At 45.3% G+C, this 22,418-nt stretch overlaps 16 non-coding genes and 1 pseudogene across 16 annotated transcripts; all 17 read left to right on the forward strand.

The window, feature by feature from the left end:
• The first annotated feature begins 1,092 nt into the window (after positions 1 to 1,092).
• LOC141221678 (U2 spliceosomal RNA) lies at positions 1,093 to 1,283 on the forward strand. Its single transcript, XR_012289640.1, has one exon. It is a non-coding gene; the product is annotated as a U2 spliceosomal RNA (small nuclear RNA).
• Positions 1,284 to 2,404: 1,121 nt separating this feature from the next.
• Positions 2,405 to 2,595, forward strand: LOC141221679 (U2 spliceosomal RNA). Its single transcript, XR_012289641.1, has one exon. It is a non-coding gene; the product is annotated as a U2 spliceosomal RNA (small nuclear RNA).
• A 1,120-nt stretch (positions 2,596 to 3,715) lies between these two features.
• LOC141221680 (U2 spliceosomal RNA) lies at positions 3,716 to 3,906 on the forward strand. The gene has a single exon (XR_012289642.1). It is a non-coding gene; the product is annotated as a U2 spliceosomal RNA (small nuclear RNA).
• Positions 3,907 to 5,027: 1,121 nt separating this feature from the next.
• LOC141221682 (U2 spliceosomal RNA) lies at positions 5,028 to 5,218 on the forward strand. The gene has a single exon (XR_012289644.1). It is a non-coding gene; the product is annotated as a U2 spliceosomal RNA (small nuclear RNA).
• Positions 5,219 to 6,337: 1,119 nt separating this feature from the next.
• LOC141221729 (U2 spliceosomal RNA) lies at positions 6,338 to 6,528 on the forward strand. Its single transcript, XR_012289690.1, has one exon. It is a non-coding gene; the product is annotated as a U2 spliceosomal RNA (small nuclear RNA).
• A 1,120-nt stretch (positions 6,529 to 7,648) lies between these two features.
• LOC141221683 (U2 spliceosomal RNA) lies at positions 7,649 to 7,839 on the forward strand. The gene has a single exon (XR_012289645.1). It is a non-coding gene; the product is annotated as a U2 spliceosomal RNA (small nuclear RNA).
• Positions 7,840 to 8,960: 1,121 nt separating this feature from the next.
• Positions 8,961 to 9,151, forward strand: LOC141221738 (U2 spliceosomal RNA). The gene has a single exon (XR_012289699.1). It is a non-coding gene; the product is annotated as a U2 spliceosomal RNA (small nuclear RNA).
• Positions 9,152 to 10,270: 1,119 nt separating this feature from the next.
• LOC141221684 (U2 spliceosomal RNA) lies at positions 10,271 to 10,461 on the forward strand. Its single transcript, XR_012289646.1, has one exon. It is a non-coding gene; the product is annotated as a U2 spliceosomal RNA (small nuclear RNA).
• Positions 10,462 to 11,582: 1,121 nt separating this feature from the next.
• LOC141221685 (U2 spliceosomal RNA) lies at positions 11,583 to 11,773 on the forward strand. Its single transcript, XR_012289647.1, has one exon. It is a non-coding gene; the product is annotated as a U2 spliceosomal RNA (small nuclear RNA).
• Positions 11,774 to 12,894: 1,121 nt separating this feature from the next.
• On the forward strand, positions 12,895 to 13,010 carry LOC141221767 (U2 spliceosomal RNA; annotated as a pseudogene).
• Positions 13,011 to 13,535: 525 nt separating this feature from the next.
• LOC141221743 (U2 spliceosomal RNA) lies at positions 13,536 to 13,718 on the forward strand. Its single transcript, XR_012289703.1, has one exon. It is a non-coding gene; the product is annotated as a U2 spliceosomal RNA (small nuclear RNA).
• A 1,120-nt stretch (positions 13,719 to 14,838) lies between these two features.
• LOC141221740 (U2 spliceosomal RNA) lies at positions 14,839 to 15,029 on the forward strand. The gene has a single exon (XR_012289701.1). It is a non-coding gene; the product is annotated as a U2 spliceosomal RNA (small nuclear RNA).
• A 1,122-nt stretch (positions 15,030 to 16,151) lies between these two features.
• Positions 16,152 to 16,342, forward strand: LOC141221686 (U2 spliceosomal RNA). The gene has a single exon (XR_012289648.1). It is a non-coding gene; the product is annotated as a U2 spliceosomal RNA (small nuclear RNA).
• A 1,122-nt stretch (positions 16,343 to 17,464) lies between these two features.
• LOC141221687 (U2 spliceosomal RNA) lies at positions 17,465 to 17,655 on the forward strand. The gene has a single exon (XR_012289649.1). It is a non-coding gene; the product is annotated as a U2 spliceosomal RNA (small nuclear RNA).
• A 1,125-nt stretch (positions 17,656 to 18,780) lies between these two features.
• Positions 18,781 to 18,971, forward strand: LOC141221734 (U2 spliceosomal RNA). The gene has a single exon (XR_012289695.1). It is a non-coding gene; the product is annotated as a U2 spliceosomal RNA (small nuclear RNA).
• A 1,119-nt stretch (positions 18,972 to 20,090) lies between these two features.
• On the forward strand, positions 20,091 to 20,281 carry LOC141221776 (U2 spliceosomal RNA). The gene has a single exon (XR_012289720.1). It is a non-coding gene; the product is annotated as a U2 spliceosomal RNA (small nuclear RNA).
• Positions 20,282 to 21,401: 1,120 nt separating this feature from the next.
• On the forward strand, positions 21,402 to 21,592 carry LOC141221727 (U2 spliceosomal RNA). The gene has a single exon (XR_012289688.1). It is a non-coding gene; the product is annotated as a U2 spliceosomal RNA (small nuclear RNA).
• Positions 21,593 to 22,418: the final 826 nt, after the last annotated feature.

Raw genomic sequence — 22,418 nt, forward strand, 5'->3', positions numbered from 1 at the left:
AATTGAATTCAATGCTTTTTGTTCATTTTGCTTGTTTGTCGGATTTTGGGATGGACTCTTTGGCTTTGCTTTTCTTCTCCTCATTGGATTTTTCATGTTAAAAGTTGCAGAAGCCAGATGACAAGCTCATTTTGGTTCAACTTCAGCAACTGTGCATTGCATTGCCATGTAATGTAATGTAATGCAATGCTATCTATCTAGCTCTCCCTCTATACTTCCTTTTGGATAAACAGACATATTAGGCAAGCATTTTGGAGCTTTCACCTAAATAACTACAGGTGGTGAGATAAGCTGCACAATATAATTGACCTTTCAGTATATTGTTGCACACACACCATCTATTTAGCAAATGCCCTTGTTATCAACAGCAGCCTTTTAAACTCACCTGAGCTAACAGGTATGTGAGCTGGTTACTCTGCTGCGCTTAAAATTTCTTTTTTGGTTTGCTACAATGCCTTTTCTGAAACGTTGTCTCCCTCTGCTGGAACACTGACTTCTTTCATTTAATGCCTGCAGACTATAAAAGAGAAACCAACCCAAAAAGTTTGGTTGATTAGTCTGTGGCATTCTTTTAAACTGTTGCTTATGGCGGTCTCTGTGAGCTTCTCAGTGACATTCAGCCATCCAGGTATCCCGCCTGCAGTAGACGGAATGTGGCAATGGAACGCTGGCTGCGCGTGTCATAATAGGCTCTGAGCCTTTATATACCTGCGCACAGCAGCAGCCACCTTCAGTCTGCTGCTGGACAGCCAGCAGCAGCAGCAGCAGGAGAGGTAATTAATCAGCAACCCTCCTGCTAAGGGTAGGCAGCTGCTCGTTCCACCCCCCCCCCGCCTTAATTGGTTCTCCTCCCTTCCAACGGTGTTGAGGCGGGTGGGAACAGCCGGGGGTTGAGGGTACTGTGCTAAAAGAGGTGGAGTTATGCAGATCTAAAACGCGTGGATTGCAGCAGCAGCAAGCCGAAAAGTGCAGGCATGTGAGGGATCTAGAGGTTGACAGCATGTTTTCTTAACGGGAGTCCAGGTGGCCATCTCCACAAATGGACTTTTCAGAATCCTTGGGTGGCACCGTAGTCGGAAACCAATTCTGGTTATCGCTTCTCGGCCTTTTGGCTAAGATCAAGTGTAGTATCTGTTCTTATCAGTTTAATATCTGATACGTCCCCTATCTGGGGACCATATATTAAATGGATTTTTAGAACAGGGAGATGGAAAAAGAGCTTGCTCTGTCCACTCCACGCATTGACCTGGTATTGCAGTATCTCCAGGACCGGTGCACCCCTTCTTTAATGCAGTTTCTAAAATCAGAAAGAATTGAATTCAATGCTTTTTGTTCATTTTGCTTGTTTGTCGGATTTTGGGATGGACTCTTTGGCTTTGCTTTTCTTCTCCTCATTGGATTTTTCATGTTAAAAGTTGCAGAAGCCAGATGACAAGCTCATTTTGGTTCAACTTCAGCAACTGTGCATTGCATTGCCATGTAATGTAATGTAATGCAATGCTATCTATCTAGCTCTCCCTCTATACTTCCTTTTGGATAAACAGACATATTAGGCAAGCATTTTGGAGCTTTCACCTAAATAACTACAGGTGGTGAGATAAGCTGCACAATATAATTGACCTTTCAGTATATTGTTGCACACACACCATCTATTTAGCAAATGCCCTTGTTATCAACAGCAGCCTTTTAAACTCACCTGAGCTAACAGGTATGTGAGCTGGTTACTCTGCTGCGCTTAAAATTTCTTTTTTGGTTTGCTACAATGCCTTTTCTGAAACGTTGTCTCCCTCTGCTGGAACACTGACTTCTTTCATTTAATGCCTGCAGACTATAAAAGAGAAACCAACCCAAAAAGTTTGGTTGATTAGTCTGTGGCATTCTTTTAAACTGTTGCTTATGGCGGTCTCTGTGAGCTTCTCAGTGACATTCAGCCATCCAGGTATCCCGCCTGCAGTAGACGGAATGTGGCAATGGAACGCTGGCTGCGCGTGTCATAATAGGCTCTGAGCCTTTATATACCTGCGCACAGCAGCAGCCACCTTCAGTCTGCTGCTGGACAGCCAGCAGCAGCAGCAGCAGGAGAGGTAATTAATCAGCAACCCTCCTGCTAAGGGTAGGCAGCTGCTCGTTCCACCCCCCCCCCCGCCTTAATTGGTTCTCCTCCCTTCCAACGGTGTTGAGGCGGGTGGGAACAGCCGGGGGTTGAGGGTACTGTGCTAAAAGAGGTGGAGTTATGCAGATCTAAAACGCGTGGATTGCAGCAGCAGCAAGCCGAAAAGTGCAGGCATGTGAGGGATCTAGAGGTTGACAGCATGTTTTCTTAACGGGAGTCCAGGTGGCCATCTCCACAAATGGACTTTTCAGAATCCTTGGGTGGCACCGTAGTCGGAAACCAATTCTGGTTATCGCTTCTCGGCCTTTTGGCTAAGATCAAGTGTAGTATCTGTTCTTATCAGTTTAATATCTGATACGTCCCCTATCTGGGGACCATATATTAAATGGATTTTTAGAACAGGGAGATGGAAAAAGAGCTTGCTCTGTCCACTCCACGCATTGACCTGGTATTGCAGTATCTCCAGGACCGGTGCACCCCTTCTTTAATGCAGTTTCTAAAATCAGAAAGAATTGAATTCAATGCTTTTTGTTCATTTTGCTTGTTTGTCGGATTTTGGGATGGACTCTTTGGCTTTGCTTTTCTTCTCCTCATTGGATTTTTCATGTTAAAAGTTGCAGAAGCCAGATGACAAGCTCATTTTGGTTCAACTTCAGCAACTGTGCATTGCATTGCCATGTAATGTAATGTAATGCAATGCTATCTATCTAGCTCTCCCTCTATACTTCCTTTTGGATAAACAGACATATTAGGCAAGCATTTTGGAGCTTTCACCTAAATAACTACAGGTGGTGAGATAAGCTGCACAATATAATTGACCTTTCAGTATATTGTTGCACACACACCATCTATTTAGCAAATGCCCTTGTTATCAACAGCAGCCTTTTAAACTCACCTGAGCTAACAGGTATGTGAGCTGGTTACTCTGCTGCGCTTAAAATTTCTTTTTTGGTTTGCTACAATGCCTTTTCTGAAACGTTGTCTCCCTCTGCTGGAACACTGACTTCTTTCATTTAATGCCTGCAGACTATAAAAGAGAAACCAACCCAAAAAGTTTGGTTGATTAGTCTGTGGCATTCTTTTAAACTGTTGCTTATGGCGGTCTCTGTGAGCTTCTCAGTGACATTCAGCCATCCAGGTATCCCGCCTGCAGTAGACGGAATGTGGCAATGGAACGCTGGCTGCGCGTGTCATAATAGGCTCTGAGCCTTTATATACCTGCGCACAGCAGCAGCCACCTTCAGTCTGCTGCTGGACAGCCAGCAGCAGCAGCAGCAGGAGAGGTAATTAATCAGCAACCCTCCTGCTAAGGGTAGACAGCTGCTCGTTCCACCCCCCCCCCGCCTTAATTGGTTCTCCTCCCTTCCAACGGTGTTGAGGCGGGTGGGAACAGCCGGGGGTTGAGGGTACTGTGCTAAAAGAGGTGGAGTTATGCAGATCTAAAACGCGTGGATTGCAGCAGCAGCAAGCCGAAAAGTGCAGGCATGTGAGGGATCTAGAGGTTAACAGCATGTTTTCTTAACGGGAGTCCAGGTGGCCATCTCCACAAATGGACTTTTCAGAATCCTTGGGTGGCACCGTAGTCGGAAACCAATTCTGGTTATCGCTTCTCGGCCTTTTGGCTAAGATCAAGTGTAGTATCTGTTCTTATCAGTTTAATATCTGATACGTCCCCTATCTGGGGACCATATATTAAATGGATTTTTAGAACAGGGAGATGGAAAAAGAGCTTGCTCTGTCCACTCCACGCATTGACCTGGTATTGCAGTATCTCCAGGACCGGTGCACCCCTTCTTTAATGCAGTTTCTAAAATCAGAAAGAATTGAATTCAATGCTTTTTGTTCATTTTGCTTGTTTGTCGGATTTTGGGATGGACTCTTTGGCTTTGCTTTTCTTCTCCTCATTGGATTTTTCATGTTAAAAGTTGCAGAAGCCAGATGACAAGCTCATTTTGGTTCAACTTCAGCAACTGTGCATTGCATTGCCATGTAATGTAATGTAATGCAATGCTATCTATCTAGCTCTCCCTCTATACTTCCTTTTGGATAAACAGACATATTAGGCAAGCATTTTGGAGCTTTCACCTAAATAACTACAGGTGGTGAGATAAGCTGCACAATATAATTGACCTTTCAGTATATTGTTGCACACACACCATCTATTTAGCAAATGCCCTTGTTATCAACAGCAGCCTTTTAAACTCACCTGAGCTAACAGGTATGTGAGCTGGTTACTCTGCTGCGCTTAAAATTTCTTTTTTGGTTTGCTACAATGCCTTTTCTGAAACGTTGTCTCCCTCTGCTGGAACACTGACTTCTTTCATTTAATGCCTGCAGACTATAAAAGAGAAACCAACCCAAAAAGTTTGGTTGATTAGTCTGTGGCATTCTTTTAAACTGTTGCTTATGGCGGTCTCTGTGAGCTTCTCAGTGACATTCAGCCATCCAGGTATCCCGCCTGCAGTAGACGGAATGTGGCAATGGAACGCTGGCTGCGCGTGTCATAATAGGCTCTGAGCCTTTATATACCTGCGCACAGCAGCAGCCACCTTCAGTCTGCTGCTGGACAGCCAGCAGCAGCAGCAGCAGGAGAGGTAATTAATCAGCAACCCTCCTGCTAAGGGTAGGCAGCTGCTCGTTCCACCCCCCCCCCCGCCTTAATTGGTTCTCCTCCCTTCCAACGGTGTTGAGGCGGGTGGGAACAGCCGGGGGTTGAGGGTACTGTGCTAAAAGAGGTGGAGTTATGCAGATCTAAAACGCGTGGATTGCAGCAGCAGCAAGCCGAAAAGTGCAGGCATGTGAGGGATCTAGAGGTTGACAGCATGTTTTCTTAACGGGAGTCCAGGTGGCCATCTCCACAAATGGACTTTTCAGAATCCTTGGGTGGCACCGTAGTCGGAAACCAATTCTGGTTATCGCTTCTCGGCCTTTTGGCTAAGATCAAGTGTAGTATCTGTTCTTATCAGTTTAATATCTGATACGTCCCCTATCTGGGGACCATATATTAAATGGATTTTTAGAACAGGGAGATGGAAAAAGAGCTTGCTCTGTCCACTCCACGCATTGACCTGGTATTGCAGTATCTCCAGGACCGGTGCACCCCTTCTTTAATGCAGTTTCTAAAATCAGAAAGAATTGAATTCAATGCTTTTTGTTCATTTTGCTTGTTTGTCGGATTTTGGGATGGACTCTTTGGCTTTGCTTTTCTTCTCCTCATTGGATTTTTCATGTTAAAAGTTGCAGAAGCCAGATGACAAGCTCATTTTGGTTCAACTTCAGCAACTGTGCATTGCATTGCCATGTAATGTAATGTAATGCAATGCTATCTATCTAGCTCTCCCTCTATACTTCCTTTTGGATAAACAGACATATTAGGCAAGCATTTTGGAGCTTTCACCTAAATAACTACAGGTGGTGAGATAAGCTGCACAATATAATTGACCTTTCAGTATATTGTTGCACACACACCATCTATTTAGCAAATGCCCTTGTTATCAACAGCAGCCTTTTAAACTCACCTGAGCTAACAGGTATGTGAGCTGGTTACTCTGCTGCGCTTAAAATTTCTTTTTTGGTTTGCTACAATGCCTTTTCTGAAACGTTGTCTCCCTCTGCTGGAACACTGACTTCTTTCATTTAATGCCTGCAGACTATAAAAGAGAAACCAACCCAAAAAGTTTGGTTGATTAGTCTGTGGCATTCTTTTAAACTGTTGCTTATGGCGGTCTCTGTGAGCTTCTCAGTGACATTCAGCCATCCAGGTATCCCGCCTGCAGTAGACGGAATGTGGCAATGGAACGCTGGCTGCGCGTGTCATAATAGGCTCTGAGCCTTTATATACCTGCGCACAGCAGCAGCCACCTTCAGTCTGCTGCTGGACAGCCAGCAGCAGCAGCAGCAGGAGAGGTAATTAATCAGCAACCCTCCTGCTAAGGGTAGACAGCTGCTCGTTCCACCCCCCCCCGCCTTAATTGGTTCTCCTCCCTTCCAACGGTGTTGAGGCGGGTGGGAACAGCCGGGGGTTGAGGGTACTGTGCTAAAAGAGGTGGAGTTATGCAGATCTAAAACGCGTGGATTGCAGCAGCAGCAAGCCGAAAAGTGCAGGCATGTGAGGGATCTAGAGGTTGACAGCATGTCTTCTTAACGGGAGTCCAGGTGGCCATCTCCACAAATGGACTTTTCAGAATCCTTGGGTGGCACCGTAGTCGGAAACCAATTCTGGTTATCGCTTCTCGGCCTTTTGGCTAAGATCAAGTGTAGTATCTGTTCTTATCAGTTTAATATCTGATACGTCCCCTATCTGGGGACCATATATTAAATGGATTTTTAGAACAGGGAGATGGAAAAAGAGCTTGCTCTGTCCACTCCACGCATTGACCTGGTATTGCAGTATCTCCAGGACTGGTGCACCCCTTCTTTAATGCAGTTTCTAAAATCAGAAAGAATTGAATTCAATGCTTTTTGTTCATTTTGCTTGTTTGTCGGATTTTGGGATGGACTCTTTGGCTTTGCTTTTCTTCTCCTCATTGGATTTTTCATGTTAAAAGTTGCAGAAGCCAGATGACAAGCTCATTTTGGTTCAACTTCAGCAACTGTGCATTGCATTGCCATGTAATGTAATGTAATGCAATGCTATCTATCTAGCTCTCCCTCTATACTTCCTTTTGGATGAACAGACATATTAGGCAAGCATTTTGGAGCTTTCACCTAAATAACTACAGGTGGTGAGATAAGCTGCACAATATAATTGACCTTTCAGTATATTGTTGCACACACACCATCTATTTAGCAAATGCCCTTGTTATCAACAGCAGCCTTTTAAACTCAACTGAGCTAACAGGTATGTGAGCTGGTTACTCTGCTGCGCTTAAAATTTCTTTTTTGGTTTGCTACAATGCCTTTTCTGAAACGTTGTCTCCCTCTGCTGGAACACTGACTTCTTTCATTTAATGCCTGCAGACTATAAAAGAGAAACCAACCCAAAAAGTTTGGTTGATTAGTCTGTGGCATTCTTTTAAACTGTTGCTTATGGCGGTCTCTGTGAGCTTCTCAGTGACATTCAGCCATCCAGGTATCCCGCCTGCAGTAGACGGAATGTGGCAATGGAACGCTGGCTGCGCGTGTCATAATAGGCTCTGAGCCTTTATATACCTGCGCACAGCAGCAGCCACCTTCAGTCTGCTGCTGGACAGCCAGCAGCAGCAGCAGCAGGAGAGGTAATTAATCAGCAACCCTCCTGCTAAGGGTAGACAGCTGCTCGTTCCACCCCCCCCCCGCCTTAATTGGTTCTCCTCCCTTCCAACGGTGTTGAGGCGGGTGGGAACAGCCGGGGGTTGAGGGTACTGTGCTAAAAGAGGTGGAGTTATGCAGATCTAAAACGCGTGGATTGCAGCAGCAGCAAGCCGAAAAGTGCAGGCATGTGAGGGATCTAGAGGTTGACAGCATGTCTTCTTAACGGGAGTCCAGGTGGCCATCTCCACAAATGGACTTTTCAGAATCCTTGGGTGGCACCGTAGTCGGAAACCAATTCTGGTTATCGCTTCTCGGCCTTTTGGCTAAGATCAAGTGTAGTATCTGTTCTTATCAGTTTAATATCTGATACGTCCCCTATCTGGGGACCATATATTAAATGGATTTTTAGAACAGGGAGATGGAAAAAGAGCTTGCTCTGTCCACTCCACGCATTGACCTGGTATTGCAGTATCTCCAGGACCGGTGCACCCCTTCTTTAATGCAGTTTCTAAAATCAGAAAGAATTGAATTCAATGCTTTTTGTTCATTTTGCTTGTTTGTCGGATTTTGGGATGGACTCTTTGGCTTTGCTTTTCTTCTCCTCATTGGATTTTTCATGTTAAAAGTTGCAGAAGCCAGATGACAAGCTCATTTTGGTTCAACTTCAGCAACTGTGCATTGCATTGCCATGTAATGTAATGTAATGCAATGCTATCTATCTAGCTCTCCCTCTATACTTCCTTTTGGATAAACAGACATATTAGGCAAGCATTTTGGAGCTTTCACCTAAATAACTACAGGTGGTGAGATAAGCTGCACAATATAATTGACCTTTCAGTATATTGTTGCACACACACCATCTATTTAGCAAATGCCCTTGTTATCAACAGCAGCCTTTTAAACTCACCTGAGCTAACAGGTATGTGAGCTGGTTACTCTGCTGCGCTTAAAATTTCTTTTTTGGTTTGCTACAATGCCTTTTCTGAAACGTTGTCTCCCTCTGCTGGAACACTGACTTCTTTCATTTAATGCCTGCAGACTATAAAAGAGAAACCAACCCAAAAAGTTTGGTTGATTAGTCTGTGGCATTCTTTTAAACTGTTGCTTATGGCGGTCTCTGTGAGCTTCTCAGTGACATTCAGCCATCCAGGTATCCCGCCTGCAGTAGACGGAATGTGGCAATGGAACGCTGGCTGCGCGTGTCATAATAGGCTCTGAGCCTTTATATACCTGCGCACAGCAGCAGCCACCTTCAGTCTGCTGCTGGACAGCCAGCAGCAGCAGCAGCAGGAGAGGTAATTAATCAGCAACCCTCCTGCTAAGGGTAGACAGCTGCTCGTTCCACCCCCCCCCCCGCCTTAATTGGTTCTCCTCCCTTCCAACGGTGTTGAGGCGGGTGGGAACAGCCGGGGGTTGAGGGTACTGTGCTAAAAGAGGTGGAGTTATGCAGATCTAAAACGCGTGGATTGCAGCAGCAGCAAGCCGAAAAGTGCAGGCATGTGAGGGATCTAGAGGTTGACAGCATGTCTTCTTAACGGGAGTCCAGGTGGCCATCTCCACAAATGGACTTTTCAGAATCCTTGGGTGGCACCGTAGTCGGAAACCAATTCTGGTTATCGCTTCTCGGCCTTTTGGCTAAGATCAAGTGTAGTATCTGTTCTTATCAGTTTAATATCTGATACGTCCCCTATCTGGGGACCATATATTAAATGGATTTTTAGAACAGGGAGATGGAAAAAAAGCTTGCTCTGTCCACTCCACGCATTGACCTGGTATTGCAGTATCTCCAGGACCGGTGCACCCCTTCTTTAATGCAGTTTCTAAAATCAGAAAGAATTGAATTCAATGCTTTTTGTTCATTTTGCTTGTTTGTCGGATTTTGGGATGGACTCTTTGGCTTTGCTTTTCTTCTCCTCATTGGATTTTTCATGTTAAAAGTTGCAGAAGCCAGATGACAAGCTCATTTTGGTTCAACTTCAGCAACTGTGCATTGCATTGGCATGTAATGTAATGTAATGCAATGCTATCTATCTAGCTCTCCCTCTATACTTCCTTTTGGATAAACAGACATATTAGGCAAGCATTTTGGAGCTTTCACCTAAATAACTACAGGTGGTGAGATAAGCTGCACAATATAATTGACCTTTCAGTATATTGTTGCACACACACCATCTATTTAGCAAATGCCCTTGTTATCAACAGCAGCCTTTTAAACTCACCTGAGCTAACAGGTATGTGAGCTGGTTACTCTGCTGCGCTTAAAATTTCTTTTTTGGTTTGCTACAATGCCTTTTCTGAAACGTTGTCTCCCTCTGCTGGAACACTGACTTCTTTCATTTAATGCCTGCAGACTATAAAAGAGAAACCAACCCAAAAAGTTTGGTTGATTAGTCTGTGGCATTCTTTTAAACTGTTGCTTATGGCGGTCTCTGTGAGCTTCTCAGTGACATTCAGCCATCCAGGTATCCCGCCTGCAGTAGACGGAATGTGACAATGGAACGCTGGCTGCGCGTGTCATAATAGGCTCTGAGCCTTTATATACCTGCGCACAGCAGCAGCCACCTTCAGTCTGCTGCTGGACAGCCAGCAGCAGCAGCAGCAGGAGAGGTAATTAATCAGCAACCCTCCTGCTAAGGGTAGACAGCTGCTCGTTCCACCCCCCCCCGCCTTAATTGGTTCTCCTCCCTTCCAACGGTGTTGAGGCGGGTGGGAACAGCCGGGGGTTGAGGGCACTGTGCTAAAAGAGGTGGAGTTATGCAGATCTAAAACGCGTGGATTGCAGCAGCAGCAAGCCGAAAAGTGCAGGCATGTGAGGGATCTAGAGGTTGACAGCATGTCTTCTTAACGGGAGTCCAGGTGGCCATCTCCACAAATGGACTTTTCAGAATCCTTGGGTGGCACCGTAGTCGGAAACCAATTCTGGTTATCGCTTCTCGGCCTTTTGGCTAAGATCAAGTGTAGTATCTGTTCTTATCAGTTTAATATCTGATACGTCCCCTATCTGGGGACCATATATTAAATGGATTTTTAGAACAGGGAGATGGAAAAAGAGCTTGCTCTGTCCACTCCACGCATTGACCTGGTATTGCAGTATCTCCAGGACCGGTGCACCCCTTCTTTAATGCAGTTTCTAAAATCAGAAAGAATTGAATTCAATGCTTTTTGTTCATTTTGCTTGTTTGTCGGATTTTGGGATGGACTCTTTGGCTTTGCTTTTCTTCTCCTCATTGGATTTTTCATGTTAAAAGTTGCAGAAGCCAGATGACAAGCTCATTTTGGTTCAACTTCAGCAACTGTGCATTGCATTGCCATGTAATGTAATGTAATGCAATGCTATCTATCTAGCTCTCCCTCTATACTTCCTTTTGGATAAACAGACATATTAGGCAAGCATTTTGGAGCTTTCACCTAAATAACTACAGGTGGTGAGATAAGCTGCACAATATAATTGACCTTTCAGTATATTGTTGCACACACACCATCTATTTAGCAAATGCCCTTGTTATCAACAGCAGCCTTTTAAACTCACCTGAGCTAACAGGTATGTGAGCTGGTTACTCTGCTGCGCTTAAAATTTCTTTTTTGGTTTGCTACAATGCCTTTTCTGAAACGTTGTCTCCCTCTGCTGGAACACTGACTTCTTTCATTTAATGCCTGCAGACTATAAAAGAGAAACCAACCCAAAAAGTTTGGTTGATTAGTCTGTGGCATTCTTTTAAACTGTTGCTTATGGCGGTCTCTGTGAGCTTCTCAGTGACATTCAGCCATCCAGGTATCCCGCCTGCAGTAGACGGAATGTGGCAATGGAACGCTGGCTGCGCGTGTCATAATAGGCTCTGAGCCTTTATATACCTGCGCACAGCAGCAGCCACCTTCAGTCTGCTGCTGGACAGCCAGCAGCAGCAGCAGCAGGAGAGGTAATTAATCAGCAACCCTCCTGCTAAGGGTAGACAGCTGCTCGTTCCACCCCCCCCCCCGCCTTAATTGGTTCTCCTCCCTTCCAACGGTGTTGAGGCGGGTGGGAACAGCCGGGGGTTGAGGGTACTGTGCTAAAAGAGGTGGAGTTATGCAGATCTAAAACGCGTGGATTGCAGCAGCAGCAAGCCGAAAAGTGCAGGCATGTGAGGGATCTAGAGGTTGACAGCATGTCTTCTTAACGGGAGTCCAGGTGGCCATCTCCACAAATGGACTTTTCAGAATCCTTGGGTGGCACCGTAGTCGGAAACCAATTCTGGTTATCGCTTCTCGGCCTTTTGGCTAAGATCAAGTGTAGTATCTGTTCTTATCAGTTTAATATCTGATACGTCCCCTATCTGGGGACCATATATTAAATGGATTTTTAGAACAGGGAGATGGAAAAAGAGCTTGCTCTGTCCACTCCACGCATTGACCTGGTATTGCAGTATCTCCAGGACCGGTGCACCCCTTCTTTAATGCAGTTTCTAAAATCAGAAAGAATTGAATTCAATGCTTTTTGTTCATTTTGCTTGTTTGTCGGATTTTGGGATGGACTCTTTGGCTTTGCTTTTCTTCTCCTCATTGGATTTTTCATGTTAAAAGTTGCAGAAGCCAGATGACAAGCTCATTTTGGTTCAACTTCAGCAACTGTGCATTGCATTGCCATGTAATGTAATGTAATGCAATGCTATCTATCTAGCTCTCCCTCTATACTTCCTTTTGGATAAACAGACATATTAGGCAAGCATTTTGGAGCTTTCACCTAAATAACTACAGGTGGTGAGATAAGCTGCACAATATAATTGACCTTTCAGTATATTGTTGCACACACACCATCTATTTAGCAAATGCCCTTGTTATCAACAGCAGCCTTTTAAACTCACCTGAGCTAACAGGTATGTGAGCTGGTTACTCTGCTGCGCTTAAAATTTCTTTTTTGGTTTGGTACAATGCCTTTTCTGAAACGTTGTCTCCCTCTGCTGGAACACTGACTTCTTTCATTTAATGCCTGCAGACTATAAAAGAGAAACCAACCCAAAAAGTTTGGTTGATTAGTCTGTGGCATTCTTTTAAACTGTTGCTTATGGCGGTCTCTGTGAGCTTCTCAGTGACATTCAGCCATCCAGGTATTCCGCCTGCAGTAGACGGAATGTGGCAATGGAACGCTGGCTGCGCGTGTCATAATAGGCTCTGAGCCTTTATATACCTGCGCACAGCAGCAGCCACCTTCAGTCTGCTGCTGGACAGCCAGCAGCAGCAGCAGCAGGAGAGGTAATTAATCAGCAACCCTCCTGCTAAGGGTAGACAGCTGCTCGTTCCACCCCCCCCCCCGCCTTAATTGGTTCTCCTCCCTTCCAACGGTGTTGAGGCGGGTGGGAACAGCCGGGGGTTGAGGGTACTGTGCTAAAAGAGGTGGAGTTATGCAGATCTAAAACGCGTGGATTGCAGCAGCAGCAAGCCGAAAAGTGCAGGCATGTGAGGGATCTAGAGGTTGACAGCATGTCTTCTTAACGGGAGTCCAGGTGGCCATCTCCACAAATGGACTTTTCAGAATCCTTGGGTGGCACCGTAGTCGGAAACCAATTCTGGTTATCGCTTCTCGGCCTTTTGGCTAAGATCAAGTGTAGTATCTTTTGAAAAGGCAGTTTTGTCCTTGGGCTGCCCTAGTAAATTGATGCATATTACACACTGGTTTGGTGCACTTGTTAGTACGCCAGGTGGCTCATAGAGTTATCTGATGGAAAACATGGCCCTCCAGGATCGAAGTCACTAGGCTGGGTAAGTGTGAGGGCTTTGGAGCAATGTGCCCCAGGAGTAGGCGCCCTGGTGGGAGTCCAAGCTTACTGGGACTGGGAACCCCAGAAAGACTTGGCTTCGTAGCACGCCGCACCTTTGCCAATCATACTTTCTGTGCAACCCCCCCCTATTCCTGGCCTCCGGGCTAGGAAGGGGAATTTTTATAAACCCGGTCGGAGGTCCGGTCAGCTTTGGGCTGAGAAACCAACACAGGCTCCAGCTCCACTAGGGTGGCAGCCTAGATGGAAGCTGGGAGCACGAAAACGGCTCTTCTCCGGCTTCGGCTAGGGAGAGCATCGGAGATCCCTGACCCTCGCTGTGGCCTTCTGGCTCGGAGGGATGGGGATGGTTTATTGGGGACCCTCTCCTCCGGGAAGGGTCCACATGAATCCTCGCCTCGTGCGCTGTTTTGGTGTGACTTCGGTCACATTTTTCAGTGCCTTGGATGCAGCTTCAATCAAAAAAATCTGTTCTTATCAGTTTAATATCTGATACGTCCCCTATCTGGGGACCATATATTAAATGGATTTTTAGAACAGGGAGATGGAAAAAGAGCTTGCTCTGTCCACTCCACGCATTGACCTGGTATTGCAGTATCTCCAGGACCGGTGCACCCCTTCTTTAATGCAGTTTCTAAAATCAGAAAGAATTGAATTCAATGCTTTTTGTTCATTTTGCTTGTTTGTCGGATTTTGGGATGGACTCTTTGGCTTTGCTTTTCTTCTCCTCATTGGATTTTTCATGTTAAAAGTTGCAGAAGCCAGATGACAAGCTCATTTTGGTTCAACTTCAGCAACTGTGCATTGCATTGCCATGTAATGTAATGTAATGCAATGCTATCTATCTAGCTCTCCCTCTATACTTCCTTTTGGATAAACAGACATATTAGGCAAGCATTTTGGAGCTTTCACCTAAATAACTACAGGTGGTGAGATAAGCTGCACAATATAATTGACCTTTCAGTATATTGTTGCACACACACCATCTATTTAGCAAATGCCCTTGTTATCAACAGCAGCCTTTTAAACTCACCTGTGCTAACAGGTATGTGAGCTGGTTACTCTGCTGCGCTTAAAATTTCTTTTTTGGTTTGCTACAATGCCTTTTCTAAAACGTTGTCTCCCTCTGCTGGAACACTGACTTCTTTCATTTAATGCCTGCAGACTATAAAAGAGAAACCAACCCAAAAAGTTTGGTTGATTAGTCTGTGGCATTCTTTTAAACTGTTGCTTATGGCGGTCTCTGTGAGCTTCTCAGTGACATTCAGCCATCCAGGTATCCCGCCTGCAGTAGACGGAATGTGGCAATGGAACGCTGGCTGCGCGTGTCATAATAGGCTCTGAGCCTTTATATACCTGCGCACAGCAGCAGCCACCTTCAGTCTGCTGCTGTACAGCCAGCAGCAGCAGCAGCAGGAGAGGTAATTAATCAGCAACCCTCCTGCTAAGGGTAGACAGCTGCTCGTTCCACCCCCCCCCCGCCTTAATTGGTTCTCCTCCCTTCCAACGGTGTTGAGGCGGGTGGGAACAGCCGGGGGTTGAGGGTACTGTGCTAAAAGAGGTGGAGTTATGCAGATCTAAAACGCGTGGATTGCAGCAGCAGCAAGCCGAAAAGTGCAGGCATGTGAGGGATCTAGAGGTTGACAGCATGTCTTCTTAACGGGAGTCCAGGTGGCCATCTCCACAAATGGACTTTTCAGAATCCTTGGGTGGCACCGTAGTCGGAAACCAATTCTGGTTATCGCTTCTCGGCCTTTTGGCTAAGATCAAGTGTAGTATCTGTTCTTAACAGTTTAATATCTGATACGTCCCCTATCTGGGGACCATATATTAAATGGATTTTTAGAACAGGGAGATGGAAAAAGAGCTTGCTCTGTCCACTCCACGCATTGACCTGGTATTGCAGTATCTCCAGGACCGGTGCACCCCTTCTTTAATGCAGTTTCTAAAATCAGAAAGAATTGAATTCAATGCTTTTTGTTCATTTTGCTTGTTTGTCGGATTTTGGGATGGACTCTTTGGCTTTGCTTTTCTTCTCCTCATTGGATTTTTCATGTTAAAAGTTGCAGAAGCCAGATGACAAGCTCATTTTGGTTCAACTTCAGCAACTGTGCATTGCATTGCCATGTAATGTAATGTAATGCAATGCTATCTATCTAGCTCTCCCTCTATACTTCCTTTTGGATAAACAGACATATTAGGCAAGCATTTTGGAGCTTTCACCTAAATAACTACAGGTGGTGAGATAAGCTGCACAATATAATTGACCTTTCAGTATATTGTTGCACACACACCATCTATTTAGCAAATGCCCTTGTTATCAACAGCAGCCTTTTAAACTCACCTGAGCTAACAGGTATGTGAGCTGGTTACTCTGCTGCGCTTAAAATTTCTTTTTTGGTTTGCTACAATGCCTTTTCTGAAACGTTGTCTCCCTCTGCTGGAACACTGACTTCTTTCATTTAATGCCTGCAGACTATAAAAGAGAAACCAACCCAAAAAGTTTGGTTGATTAGTCTGTGGCATTCTTTTAAACTGTTGCTTATGGCGGTCTCTGTGAGCTTCTCAGTGACATTCAGCCATCCAGGTATCCCGCCTGCAGTAGACGGAATGTGGCAATGGAACGCTGGCTGCGCGTGTCATAATAGGCTCTGAGCCTTTATATACCTGCGCACAGCAGCAGCCACCTTCAGTCTGCTGCTGGACAGCCAGCAGCAGCAGCAGCAGGAGAGGTAATTAATCAGCAACCCTCCTGCTAAGGGTAGACAGCTGCTCGTTCCACCCCCCCCCCCCGCCTTAATTGGTTCTCCTCCCTTCCAACGGTGTTGAGGCGGGTGGGAACAGCCGGGGGTTGAGGGTACTGTGCTAAAAGAGGTGGAGTTATGCAGATCTAAAACGCGTGGATTGCAGCAGCAGCAAGCCGAAAAGTGCAGGCATGTGAGGGATCTAGAGGTTGACAGCATGTCTTCTTAACGGGAGTCCAGGTGGCCATCTCCACAAATGGACTTTTCAGAATCCTTGGGTGGCACCGTAGTCGGAAACCAATTCTGGTTATCGCTTCTCGGCCTTTTGGCTAAGATCAAGTGTAGTATCTGTTCTTATCAGTTTAATATCTGATACGTCCCCTATCTGGGGACCATATATTAAATGGATTTTTAGAACAGGGAGATGGAAAAAGAGCTTGCTCTGTCCACTCCACGCATTGACCTGGTATTGCAGTATCTCCAGGACCGGTGCACCCCTTCTTTAATGCAGTTTCTAAAATCAGAAAGAATTGAATTCAATGCTTTTTGTTCATTTTGCTTGTTTGTCGGATTTTGGGATGGACTCTTTGGCTTTGCTTTTCTTCTCCTCATTGGATTTTTCATGTTAAAAGTTGCAGAAGCCAGATGACAAGCTCATTTTGGTTCAACTTCAGCAACTGTGCATTGCATTGCCATGTAATGTAATGTAATGCAATGCTATCTATCTAGCTCTCCCTCTATACTTCCTTTTGGATAAACAGACATATTAGGCAAGCATTTTGGAGCTTTCACCTAAATAACTACAGGTGGTGAGATAAGCTGCACAATATAATTGACCTTTCAGTATATTGTTGCACACACACCATCTATTTAGCAAATGCCCTTGTTATCAACAGCAGCCTTTTAAACTCACCTGAGCTAACAGGTATGTGAGCTGGTTACTCTGCTGCGCTTAAAATTTCTTTTTTGGTTTGCTACAATGCCTTTTCTGAAACGTTGTCTCCCTCTGCTGGAACACTGACTTCTTTCATTTAATGCCTGCAGACTATAAAAGAGAAACCAACCCAAAAAGTTTGGTTGATTAGTCTGTGGCATTCTTTTAAACTGTTGCTTATGGCGGTCTCTGTGAGCTTCTCAGTGACATTCAGCCATCCAGGTATCCCGCCTGCAGTAGACGGAATGTGGCAATGGAACGCTGGCTGCGCGTGTCATAATAGGCTCTGAGCCTTTATATACCTGCGCACAGCAGCAGCCACCTTCAGTCTGCTGCTGGACAGCCAGCAGCAGCAGCAGCAGGAGAGGTAATTAATCAGCAACCCTCCTGCTAAGGGTAGGCAGCTGCTCGTTCCACCCCCCCCCCCCGCCTTAATTGGTTCTCCTCCCTTCCAACGGTGTTGAGGCGGGTGGGAACAGCCGGGGGTTGAGGGTACTGTGCTAAAAGAGGTGGAGTTATGCAGATCTAAAACGCGTGGATTGCAGCAGCAGCAAGCCGAAAAGTGCAGGCATGTGAGGGATCTAGAGGTTGACAGCATGTCTTCTTAACGGGAGTCCAGGTGGCCATCTCCACAAATGGACTTTTCAGAATCCTTGGGTGGCACCGTAGTCGGAAACCAATTCTGGTTATCGCTTCTCGGCCTTTTGGCTAAGATCAAGTGTAGTATCTGTTCTTATCAGTTTAATATCTGATACGTCCCCTATCTGGGGACCATATATTAAATGGATTTTTAGAACAGGGAGATGGAAAAAGAGCTTGCTCTGTCCACTCCACGCATTGACCTGGTATTGCAGTATCTCCAGGACCGGTGCACCCCTTCTTTAATGCAGTTTCTAAAATCAGAAAGAATTGAATTCAATGCTTTTTGTTCATTTTGCTTGTTTGTCGGATTTTGGGATGGACTCTTTGGCTTTGCTTTTCTTCTCCTCATTGGATTTTTCATGTTAAAAGTTGCAGAAGCCAGATGACAAGCTCATTTTGGTTCAACTTCAGCAACTGTGCATTGCATTGCCATGTAATGTAATGTAATGCAATGCTATCTATCTAGCTCTCCCTCTATACTTCCTTTTGGATAAACAGACATATTAGGCAAGCATTTTGGAGCTTTCACCTAAATAACTACAGGTGGTGAGATAAGCTGCACAATATAATTGACCTTTCAGTATATTGTTGCACACACACCATCTATTTAGCAAATGCCCTTGTTATCAACAGCAGCCTTTTAAACTCACCTGAGCTAACAGGTATGTGAGCTGGTTACTCTGCTGCGCTTAAAATTTCTTTTTTGGTTTGCTACAATGCCTTTTCTGAAACGTTGTCTCCCTCTGCTGGAACACTGACTTCTTTCATTTAATGCCTGCAGACTATAAAAGAGAAACCAACCCAAAAAGTTTGGTTGATTAGTCTGTGGCATTCTTTTAAACTGTTGCTTATGGCGGTCTCTGTGAGCTTCTCAGTGACATTCAGCCATCCAGGTATCCCGCCTGCAGTAGACGGAATGTGGCAATGGAACGCTGGCTGCGCGTGTCATAATAGGCTCTGAGCCTTTATATACCTGCGCACAGCAGCAGCCACCTTCAGTCTGCTGCTGGACAGCCAGCAGCAGCAGCAGCAGGAGAGGTAATTAATCAGCAACCCTCCTGCTAAGGGTAGACAGCTGCTCGTTCCACCCCATCCCCCCCCCACCTTAATTGGTTCTCCTCCCTTCCAACGGTGTTGAGGCGGGTGGGAACAGCCGGGGGTTGAGGGTACTGTGCTAAAAGAGGTGGAGTTATGCAGATCTAAAACGCGTGGATTGCAGCAGCAGCAAGCCGAAAAGTGCAGGCATGTGAGGGATCTAGAGGTTGACAGCATGTCTTCTTAACGGGAGTCCAGGTGGCCATCTCCACAAATGGACTTTTCAGAATCCTTGGGTGGCACCGTAGTCGGAAACCAATTCTGGTTATCGCTTCTCGGCCTTTTGGCTAAGATCAAGTGTAGTATCTGTTCTTATCAGTTTAATATCTGATACGTCCCCTATCTGGGGACCATATATTAAATGGATTTTTAGAACAGGGAGATTGAAAAAGAGCTTGCTCTGTCCACTCCACGCATTGACCTGGTATTGCAGTATCTCCAGGACCGGTGCACCCCTTCTTTAATGCAGTTTCTAAAATCAGAAAGAATTGAATTCAATGCTTTTTGTTCATTTTGCTTGTTTGTCGGATTTTGGGATGGACTCTTTGGCTTTGCTTTTCTTCTCCTCATTGGATTTTTCATGTTAAAAGTTGCAGAAGCCAGATGACAAGCTCATTTTGGTTCAACTTCAGCAACTGTGCATTGCATTGCCATGTAATGTAATGTAATGCAATGCTATCTATCTAGCTCTCCCTCTATACTTCCTTTTGGATAAACAGACATATTAGGCAAGCATTTTGGAGCTTTCACCTAAATAACTACAGGTGGTGAGATAAGCTGCACAATATAATTGACCTTTCAGTATATTGTTGCACACACACCATCTATTTAGCAAATGCCCTTGTTATCAACAGCAGCCTTTTAAACTCACCTGAGCTAACAGGTATGTGAGCTGGTTACTCTGCTGCGCTTAAAATTTCTTTTTTGGTTTGCTACAATGCCTTTTCTGAAACGTTGACTCCCTCTGCTGGAACACTGACTTCTTTCATTTAATGCCTGCAGACTATAAAAGAGAAACCAACCCAAAATGTTTGGTTGATTAGTCTGTGGCATTCTTTTAAACTGTTGCTTATGGCGGTCTCTGTGAGCTTCTCAGTGACATTCAGCCATCCAGGTATCCCGCCTGCAGTAGACGGAATGTGGCAATGGAACGCTGGCTGCGGGTGTCATAATAGGCTCTGAGCCTTTATATACCTGCGCACAGCAGCAGCCACCTTCAGTCTGCTGCTGGACAGCCAGCAGCAGCAGCAGCAGGAGAGGTAATTAATCCGCAACCCTCCTGCTAAGGGTAGACAGCTGCTCGTTCCACCCCCCCCCGCCTTAATTGGTTCTCCTCCCTTCCAACGGTGTTGAGGCGGGTGGGAACAGCCGGGGGTTGAGGGTACTGTGCTAAAAGAGGTGGAGTTATGCAGATCTAAAACGCGTGGATTGCAGCAGCAGCAAGCCGAAAACTGCAGGCATGTGAGGGATCTAGAGGTTGACAGCATGTCTTCTTAACGGGAGTCCAGGTGGCCATCTCCACAAATGGACTTTTCAGAATCCTTGGGTGGCACCGTAGTCGGAAACCAATTCTGGTTATCGCTTCTCGGCCTTTTGGCTAAGATCAAGTGTAGTATCTGTTCTTATCAGTTTAATATCTGATACGTCCCCTATCTGGGGACCATATATTAAATGGATTTTTAGAACAGGGAGATGGAAAAAGAGCTTGCTCTGTCCACTCCACGCATTGACCTGGTATTGCAGTATCTCCAGGACCAGTGCACCCCTTCTTTAATGCAGTTTCTAAAATCAGAAAGAATTGAATTCAATGCTTTTTGTTCATTTTGCTTGTTTGTCGGATTTTGGGATGGACTCTTTGGCTTTGCTTTTCTTCTCCTTATTGGATTTTTCATGTTAAAAGTTGCAGAAGCCAGATGACAAGCTCATTTTGGTTCAACTTCAGCAACTGTGCATTGCATTGCCATGTAATGTAATGTAATGCAATGCTATCTATCTAGCTCTCCCTCTATACTTCCTTTTGGATAAACAGACATATTAGGCAAGCATTTTGGAGCTTTCACCTAAATAACTACAGGTGGTGAGATAAGCTGCACAATATAATTGACCTTTCAGTATATTGTTGCACACACACCATCTATTTAGCAAATGCCCTTGTTATCAACAGCAGCCTTTTAAACTCACCTGAGCTAACAGGTATGTGAGCTGGTTACTCTGCTGCGCTTAAAATTTCTTTTTTGGTTTGCTACAATGCCTTTTCTGAAACGTTGACTCCCTCTGCTGGAACACTGACTTCTTTCATTTAATGCCTGCAGACTATAAAAGAGAAACCAACCCAAAATGTTTGGTTGATTAGTCTGTGGCATTCTTTTAAACTGTTGCTTATGGCGGTCTCTGTGAGCTTCTCAGTGACATTCAGCCATCCAGGTATCCCGCCTGCAGTAGACGGAATGTGGCAATGGAACGCTGGCTGCGCGTGTCATAATAGGCTCTGAGCCTTTATATACCTGCGCACAGCAGCAGCCACCTTCAGTCTGCTGCTGGACAGCCAGCAGCAGCAGCAGCAGGAGAGGTAATTAATCAGCAACCCTCCTGCTAAGGGTAGACAGCTGCTCGTTCCACCCCCCCCCCGCCTTAATTGGTTCTCCTCCCTTCCAACGGTGTTGAGGCGGGTGGGAACAGCCGGGGGTTGAGGGTACTGTGCTAAAAGAGGTGGAGTTATGCAGATCTAAAACGCGTGGATTGCAGCAGCAGCAAGCCGAAAAGTGCAGGCATGTGAGGGATCTAGAGGTTGACAGCATGTCTTCTTAACGGGAGTCCAGGTGGCCATCTCCACAAATGGACTTTTCAGAATCCTTGGGTGGCACCGTAGTCGGAAACCAATTCTGGTTATCGCTTCTCGGCCTTTTGGCTAAGATCAAGTGTAGTATCTGTTCTTATCAGTTTAATATCTGATACGTCCCCTATCTGGGGACCATATATTAAATGGATTTTTAGAACAGGGAGATGGAAAAAGAGCTTGCTCTGTCCACTCCACGCATTGACCTGGTGTTGCAGTATCTCCAGGACCGGTGCACCCCTTCTTTAATGCAGTTTCTAAAATCAGAAAGAATTGAATTCAATGCTTTTTGTTCATTTTGCTTGTTTGTCGGATTTTGGGATGGACTCTTTGGCTTTGCTTTTCTTCTCCTCATTGGATTTTTCATGTTAAAAGTTGCAGAAGCCAGATGACAAGCTCATTTTGGTTCAACTTCAGCAACTGTGCATTGCATTGCCATGTAATGTAATGTAATGCAATGCTATCTATCTAGCTCTCCCTCTATACTTCCTTTTGGATAAACAGACATATTAGGCAAGCATTTTGGAGCTTTCACCTAAATAACTACAGGTGGTGAGATAAGCTGCACAATATAATTGACCTTTCAGTATATTGTTGCACACACACCATCTATTTAGCAAATGCCCTTGTTATCAACAGCAGCCTTTTAAACTCACCTGAGCTAACAGGTATGTGAGCTGGTTACTCTGCTGCGCTTAAAATTTCTTTTTTGGTTTGCTACAATGCCTTTTCTGAAACGTTGTCTCCCTCTGCTGGAACACTGACTTCTTTCATTTAATGCCTGCAGACTATAAAAGAGAAACCAACCCAAAAAGTTTGGTTGATTAGTCTGTGGCATTCTTTTAAACTGTTGCTTATGGCGGTCTCTGTGAGCTTCTCAGTGACATTCAGCCATCCAGGTATCCCGCCTGCAGTAGACGGAATGTGGCAATGGAACGCTGGCTGCGCGTGTCATAATAGGCTCTGAGCCTTTATATACCTGCGCACAGCAGCAGCCACCTTCAGTCTGCTGCTGGACAGCCAGCAGCAGCAGCAGGAGAGGTAATTAATCAGCAACCCTCCTGCTAAG

Source organism: Phyllobates terribilis, unplaced genomic scaffold (genome assembly GCF_046119375.1).
Source record: "Phyllobates terribilis strain yellow unplaced genomic scaffold, ASM4611937v1 Scaffold_334__1_contigs__length_2070977, whole genome shotgun sequence".
In the NCBI taxonomy this organism is placed as follows: domain Eukaryota; kingdom Metazoa; phylum Chordata; class Amphibia; order Anura; family Dendrobatidae; genus Phyllobates; species Phyllobates terribilis.